Genomic DNA, 8,842 nt, shown 5'->3' with positions numbered 1-8,842 from the left:
AATATTTTGGTCATTACATGCTTTAAATTAATATGGTTCATCTCAAAAATAATATTTGACATCATGCAAGAACTTTATTTCTGAACAAAGGATAACTTAAATGGAAGCATAATAAAATTGACAATATCAGCATATCATGGGGATTTATTTAAATGCAAAGAAAATAGTTATTCATCAGAAAAAAAAAAGTCATTAATCTCAAGTTCGTTAGATGCATGGTCTGCATTTGAAATTCTTGACAGATGATGAACAATTTGAATTTCAATTCCTTTTTACTTGAAATTTCTACATCAAATTCATGTAATAGAAGAATCCACCTCACCGATCTAAGTTTGGTATCTTTTTTGTCATAAGGTATTTGATTGTAGAATGATTACTATAAATAATTATTTTTATGTTAATCAAATAAGCCCTAAATTTATTAAAAGAAAAAAATAATGGCTAGTAATTCTTTTTCAGTTGTAGTATAATTACACCGTGCAAAATTTAACGTTCCACTAGCATAAAAAAATGATATGGAATGTCTTATTTTACTTTTGACCTAGAACAACACCAACATCAAAATCACTTGCATCGCACATTACTATAAAAGGTATGGAAAATTAAAAGCAATAATAATTGAGCAATAATCAAATGACGTCTCAACATATTAAAAGCTTCAAAACATGTAGTATCAAATATAAAAAGAACATCCTTTTCCAACAAATGACATAAATATTTTGAAAATTCGAAAAAATCCTTTATAAGCCTCCCATAAAAGAACTTTTATTACATCCTCTGACCGGATGTAAATCTACGTTCGGTCAAAAGATTGTTACTCAATTTTTGCTCGGTATTTGGTCGGTATTGCTAGGAATTGTTTGATAATAACGAGGAATATCGCTCTGGGAAAACCAATACCGAGTAATACCGAGCAATACCGGGTATTACCAAAAAACACCGAGTTTTTCTAGAAAGAACTCGGTATTTTTTGTATTACTTTGTATTGCTCAATATTGCTTGGTATTACTCGGTATTTTGTCTTCACATAATGATATTTCTCGCTATTATTGGTATTGCTCGGTATTTGCTCGGTATTTCTCATTTTGTGCCTGCGATCTTAGTGCCGGCCAAATGTAGCTCTACGTATGTTCACCGGACCAAATAAAAGTTCCCCATAAAATCCTGCATGCCCAGAAAAGCTCCTTATTCCTTTAACAGAAGTGGATGGGGGAAGTTTTTCTATAACTTGAATTTTTAAAATGTTTACCTCTAATCCTTCCTTATAAATTTTATAATCTAAAACAACACTCTTCATCACCATAAATTGACATATTTTTAAATTAAACACTAAAATTTTCTCTACATATCTTTTCAATATACAAGTTAAATGCTCAAGGCAAGAATCAAACATAGTGCTAAAATAGAGAACTTATCCAAGAAGATTTTAGTGCCCTGCTTAATTAAATTGGAACAAATTGGCATCAAGCATCTTTGAAAAGTAGTAGGGGCATTGCAAAGACCAAGAGGCTGTCTCTTAAAGGCAAATGTCTCATAAGGACTAGTGAAGGTAGTCTTATCCTAGTCTTCAGATTTTATAAGAATTTGGTGATACCCTGAATGGCCATATAGAAAATAGTAGAATGAATGTCTTACCAACCTATCTAACATCAAGTTAAGGAAAAAAAAAAAAAGGAAAATGATATTTCTAGTGGCCATATTTGGCTTCATATAATATATGCAGATTCTCCAACAAGTGACAATCCTATTATGAATAAGTTCATTGTGTTCATTAGTTATTACATTTAAACCATCCTTCTTAGGGACATAATGAATGGGGCTGACCCAAGAACTATATGAAATAGGATAGACAATTCAATATCAAGCCGTTTAAGTATCTCCTTTTTGACAACTTTTTTTTATAAATTTTAGTCCTCTTTGAGGATCAGTTTTGATATTGAATTAAAATCTATTAAAATTATATACATACAGATCGACGGGCTAATTCCTTTAATAGTATTTAATCCTAATCATATTTCTTTCTCATTCTTTTATAATCATATAAAAATAATCATAGGCAAAGTTAAATTTTTACCAAAAAGGCATACTTAAGATGGCTGGGAAAAAAAACCTTTAGCTCTAGGTCAGGTGCTTCTAGAGAAGGTCTCTAAGTTTTATCCAAAAAATGAATTTTATAAAGTTTCAAACTTCTCCCTAAATATTTTAATATTATCTCTAATTAATTGAATAGATTCTCCTAAGTCCTCACAATCTTCCTCAATATCTTCTAATGATTCCCCTTATAACAAATCTTCTTTAAATCTCTCCACTATAGTGTCTTTCAAATTAACTCAAATAATATTTATTCTTTTCATGAGGGAACTTCATAGATTTAAGAAATAAATAGTCACTTATTGATCTTGAACCCTCATTATCAATTCTGCTTTATAAACATCAATGATAGCCTTCCTAGTGGCTAAGAAAGATCTTCCTAAAATAAGAGATATCTCCATATCTTCTTTCATGTCAAGAATAATAAAATCAATGGGGAAAATAAACTTATCAACCTTAATCAGGATATCCTCTACCACCCCTTAGGATAAATGAAAGATCTATCAGCTAGATGAAGGGTGGTAGTGGTGGGTTGAACGTCACTTAGATTTAATCTTCTAAAAATGGATAAGGGCATATGATTGATGCTAGATCCTACATCATATAAAGCTCTACCAAAAAAAATTATCTCCTACAATTATGAGAATGGTGAAGATATGGGGATCTTTTAATTTTTCAAGAAGTTTCTTTTAAATTATAGCACTACACTTTTCAGGTAAGGCTACCATTTTGAATTCTCCTAACTTTCTTTTTATATTTAGAACATCCTTCATGAATTTAGCATAGGTGGGCATCTACCCTAGTGCTTCATAGAAAGTTATGTTGATGGTTAACTTTTTATACACTTCTAAGAACCTAGAGAATTATTTATCCAAATGTTGTTTGATCAGTCTCCGAGGAAAAGGTAGTAGAGGTTTCTCTACAACTTTTCTAATTGGTTTTTCAATTTTGTTGATGAATTCGGGTTGTTCAGTAGGGGGCTCAGCCTCTAAAGGTTCTTCTACATCATTATCCTTTAGAGATTGATTTATGTCCTTATGTGGGCCTCCTAAATCTATCCACTCCTAAGCTAGATATTATTACATTGAGCTTTTAATTTTTGACTGTTGATCAACCTAGCAAGCTTCCATATATGTCTTTTATTTTTTTAAGCGTTATAGATTGATCATACAGTTAAGTCTCCAATTTTACTACTATCTCTTCCAATGTTATCTTCCTATTCCCAAATTTATAATTATGATCAAATCCTAAAGGGTAATGGTGAGGTGCTGTAATTGTGGCACTATAGTGCTCATATGTTTAGGATCAATTGCAGGATTAGAGTAACAATTATTCCTATATGGTCTAGTTCAAACTCCCATATTGTCTAATCTCTTTGAAATTGTAGATACTTAAGTAGTAAAAGTTGAAAAAGAATATTATTCATAGACTTTAGGTACTCTCTTAGGATTCACCCTATCAGCAGGCCAATGAAAATTATATATAGCCATTTCCTGTATTAGTTCATATGATTCCTAAAATGGCTTAGACATTACAGTTCCTCCAGTTGCAACATCTATGATTGATCTAAGGGATCCTACCAATCTATTATAAAAAGTTTGAATAACCAACCAATTGGGTAAAGCATGGTGAGGGTATTTCCTAAGCATTTCCTTAAATCTCACCCAACTTTCAAAAATCAATTCTCCCTTAAACTATACAAAAGATGTGATATCATTCCTAAGTTTGGCAATTTTTTAAGGTAGAAAATACTTAATTAGGAATTTATGATACAACTCAATCCAACTTGTTATAGAGCCTTAGGACAAAGAATTCAACCATTTCTTAGCTTTGTCTTTTAGATAAAATGAGAACAATATACGTCTAATAATATCATCACTAACACCAATAAAATTAAATGTTGCACATATTTCCAAGAAATTGGCTAAGTATAATTTGAGATCTTCAACAGGAGTATCCCCAAAGTAAAAAATTTTAACCATTTAAATTATAACATATTTCAATTCAAAGTTATTAGCATGGATAGCAGGCCTATTAATACTCTGATGGATTCCTTCAACTACAGGGTTAACATACTCCCTAAGAAGTCTAGAATGGTATGATCTTGCACTGGTTTAGAAATCTATAAATATGTTTAGTTTTTCAAAAAATATTTGTGAAGGTCCTTTCTATTTTAGGGTCAAATAACAATGGCCTCTTATTAGATCTACTAAGCATGCAATAATGATAAAATACCTAAAATAAATACCATGAGCTAAATAATTAACAAAACAATTTTTTTTCTTTTTTTAATTTTTTATCAAATACAATAATGATAAATGGTACAAGTAGCTTTAAATATGCAATTGTTTCAATAATATAGTAAAAATTGTAACACATATGTTACTTCCCTGAAAATGATGCCAAAAACTTGATGGGGGTTTACACTGAGCTACTATGTGACTTATTGAGTTTGAAATATGCTTGGACTTTTTAATATAAAATTAATAAAATCCCACTAAAATATGTAAGTATACACGTCGAATAAAATAGTAAGGTGATAACGTAGAGTGTCAAACCCATGAGAAATATTCTAATTAATTGTAACGTAACTGCTGATGCTTACTTCAAATGCATAACTTATCATACTGAAAAATAAAAAAGATTTTTTGGAGTTTTTTTCATTGAAAGAAATAATTGTAAGGAGATTTTGATACTTATAAAAATAAAGTATTTTAAACTAATAAATATAAATAACATAGTTTTCCTGATGAGACTCTTTTGGTTTTAGATGTGGATCAGAGCATATTCATCGCTAGATTTCTATCGAGCTTGTAGGAATAAAATGAAACATTTGTAGCCTTCCTATAATTTTATTATATCCATATAACCTAGAATATTAAAACATCATATGTCTAGGCATGATAATATTCCATTTCAATACTCACTTTGTTATCTTTTTGAACAAAAATGGTAATATTGTTCCTCCACTGATCAAAGATTTTGGTCTTTGGGAAGTATCATCATCATCCAATGAGAAGGGTTTCAATTTTTTCATATGAATTGAACACCTATGGATTCTAACAACTGATTGTATAGTTAATCATTCAGACCTTTCAATTCATAAATGTGGATCTCAGACCATCCACTTTATCATCTCTATGGGATTAGATCCTGAATTATTGTGAAATAAGAAAACAAAGAGACATTGGAAGTTAATATTCTTGCGCTTATTGCTATTGCACTGTTCATTTTAGTTCCTAAACTTTTTACTTATCATATACATCAAAACAGTCAGCCAAAATGATTAATTTGAATGAAACTTGAATTATTCATTTTTATCAATGATTGAAGAAATGAAAAGTTTTAAAACTCTATTTAAGTCTTAAAGAATCAGAAGTATCTAAGATACTATGATAAATATTCTAACATTCCTCTATCAAGACTATACATTATACTCGGTATTAATAACAAATATGACAATTGTATATATTAAATGAAGAAGGAGAGATATTAAAAAAATTTATTTTATCATTCAAGGGATAAGAGTCTGTATCGGTACTTGTTATATTTTTAATATCATCAACCTAAAACTAGAGAATTAGTAAAACATGAAAAATAGAGTAAGCAAACTCATCTTCATTTCATTCATTGAAAGATAATATAAAAGGGAAGTAATATTAAATTTTCACAAAGAAGGATCAAATGATCTTTTCCACACTCCTTCCTCCAACCACAGAGTTTCTTACACAAATAGGCTAAGATATCTACAAGAAAAAGTATCTTATACTTACCTATCCTCCCTTAGACTTTACTATAAGGGGCACTAAAGAAATACACTTAAAATAATAAAATTTAACTTAAGTGATATAACTCTCTAAATAATAGAACTAACAAACCATTTGTAGGAAGTACATGGATGGGCTCAAGCTCTACATCACTGACAAGGTGGCACTCTGGCGGTATAAAATGAATTGACACTTTGGAGTTGCAATTTTGGCTCCAATATAGTGCTGGCTAACCTAATATTATTAATGATTGAAAAAATGCATCTTTTGGCTGACTCAACGTGGCTACTCACATTGGTAACTGCTCAATTATGACGCTACATAAGTTTGAGCATTGCAGTGCAAGAATGTGAATTTTGGTACTGAGGCAGTATAAGGATCAACACTTTGGAGCTAATTTCTTGATGCTCTAATACTACAGTGTTGAATTTGGGTGTAATGACATTATGTTACACTGCAACACTGACCTAAGTGACACTGTGATGCTTTAAAATAGAGAATATGGCATTGTAATGTCTGAATTTAGTGCCAAGGGGTTGTGAAATCCAAAGCTATGGCACTATTCAACACTTATCATTTTTGTCCTTCCCTATATATTTTCTGTGCAAAAACCACTAAAACAACACATTTTTATTAAACTTACACATAATAAACAATACAATTTACACTTAACAATAAGTAACTTGTAGGGATTAGCTGAATTCACTATCTATAAAGGAGCTCGACTAGGAGGGGTACTTATCCAAAATATGCCTCGCCAAGAGGGGAACCATCCCAAGCAAGATTTAACAAGGGAAATGTAATAGCCCATATTTTGATCCATGTAAATACAAATATATATATATTGATGTTTTAATTAATAGTTTTATTTCTACTGGTTTTTATATTGATAAAAGAAATTAGGTAGCTCTGGCTATTAATTATTGAAAGTTATGAAAAATATTTCTTCCAAATTAGATTCTGATGTATCTTAGGAAGAAACTCAACTTACTAAAGCTCACCTATGATGAGCTTGACAAAAAAAGTATACACCTTAGGCATGTTTTATTAAAAGAGAAACCCACATTAATAAACCTCAATCCAAGGAGGTACTCGCCATAGGATAAAGCACCCTAAAGGATACCTTACCCTAACTGTAATAAATTGTCCCTTAGAGGGCCCCTCATTCAAACAATAAGAGGCACACACCTACAAACCCCATATTAGCAGCCTCATTAATCATACCAATCCCTAACTCAAAAGAACTAGCTCAAGGCGTATAAATGAGTCTTTCATTCGAGGGGAACCATCAAGAGCACTTACTATAGGATCTCACCTAAGATAACCATAGTTATGCTAGATATGGTTACCCACATGTATCTAGAGATACTTGTCCACTTATTTATAATGTATTATTTATAATTTATCTAGGTTTAACATCTACTATAGCCTTTTCAACCCTATAAATAATAGGTTGAAATGATTTTTTTACATCATTATGATGTTTTCACTATTCACATAGAGCAGCAAATTCTTGAGCTCTTGTCCTTACTTACGCACTCATTGTCATCGTACCCGTCCACATCTTCCTATCTAAACTCTCTAATAAGGTCATGATGTTGCCCATGATAAATTTGAATCCAATAAATACTTTTCATCATGTACACAACAATGAATTATTCTCCCTTATCCCCACTATTTCTTATTCCAATTGTTCAACATAAAGCCCAATATTTAAGAGGACATCTTAAGGATCAAGTAGGAGATTAGCTGTTGAGAGGGGCTATGTAATAGCTCAATCTAATTCAAAAGAAAAAAAAGCTACTTATGAGGGCTATGGAGTGAACTTTGAATTGTATAAAAATCTAGGGCTCTATCACCCCAAAATAATTCTCAAATTTTCTTTGATATAAAAATAATAAAACTCCACTTAATATATGCAAATATACACGCTGAATCAAGTAATAAATTGATAGAGTAGAGCGAAAAATTTGACTTTTAAACAGATGCGGCATGACCAAGCAAAGTTTCACTATAAGTAGTGCTGCAACTGTCCTTTCACTCTCTTAGTTTTTTTAATTAATGACTACTATTGCTATATCTAATCTACCAAGCACGTAAAAATTAAAAGCTGCTTTGCCTCCCATATAACACTAAGTTTATTATCTTTAGTTAGACTTGCCTAGATTTATCAATTTGGATGCAGTATATTGCTATCAATCTTCAAATGATTTTATCTTGGATCTTTTTCTTTTTCCTTTGGGTTAACTTCAATATTGCTAGACATTGATCCAAGATGTATACTATTAACTAAAATTCCAAGCTGACATAGTTAGATTTCCAAATGTTTAATTAAAGTATCTTGATTTTGTAATTGAGTCCCTAACTGAATCACTACATCTTCCAATGGTGATTTTCTACTTCCAAGTTGATTGCTTTGATTAAATCCTAGAAGATATGCAAGTCTAGGATTAACAAGAGATTGATAATGATTGTTCCGATTTAATCATTGATTATTTTGATTAGAATTTCATTGATTTTCTAGAAACTTATTTGACCAATTAAAATTAGGATGGTTCCTCCAACCTGAAATATATATGTCACATTAGGTATTATTTTGTCTTCCAATCAAACTAAAATTTTCAATCCCTTACACATTAATATTTTCAATTAACTTTTGATCCTCCAATTGTATGAATAATTTAGTTTTGAATTCTATATTTTCTTTTACTATACTCAACTTCTTAGAAATTGCTACAACTTTTGTAGTCAAAATTAACAAAGCATCATATTCATATACTTCTGCTACTCCCTTAGGATTTAACTTATCAACAGACCACTAAAAATTATTAGTAGTCATTAACTCTATTAGTTCATATGCTTCCTTAAATGGCATATGATTTGGATCATACAACATGATTAGGTAAATTTAAATTGTTTGACCTTCAAGTACAATAAAGATCATCCTAGACATAAAAAAAGTGAGCCTCCTGAGGAGTCATCTG

The 8,842-nt window shown here is 30.6% G+C and overlaps 1 non-coding gene across 1 annotated transcript; it reads left to right on the top strand.

Annotated features, from left to right (window-relative positions):
- Positions 1-3,711: 3,711 nt before the first annotated feature.
- Positions 3,712-3,818, top strand: LOC114581371. The gene has a single exon (XR_003703300.1). It is a non-coding gene; the product is annotated as a small nucleolar RNA R71 (small nucleolar RNA).
- The last annotated feature ends 5,024 nt before the right edge of the window (positions 3,819-8,842 follow it).

This window comes from Dendrobium catenatum, unplaced genomic scaffold (assembly GCF_001605985.2).
Source record: "Dendrobium catenatum unplaced genomic scaffold, ASM160598v2 fragScaff_scaffold_1680, whole genome shotgun sequence".
In the NCBI taxonomy this organism is placed as follows: Eukaryota; Viridiplantae; Streptophyta; class Magnoliopsida; order Asparagales; family Orchidaceae; genus Dendrobium; species Dendrobium catenatum.
Note: the sequence above shows the minus strand (reverse complement) of the source record. Positions and strands in the feature narration are given on the sequence as shown.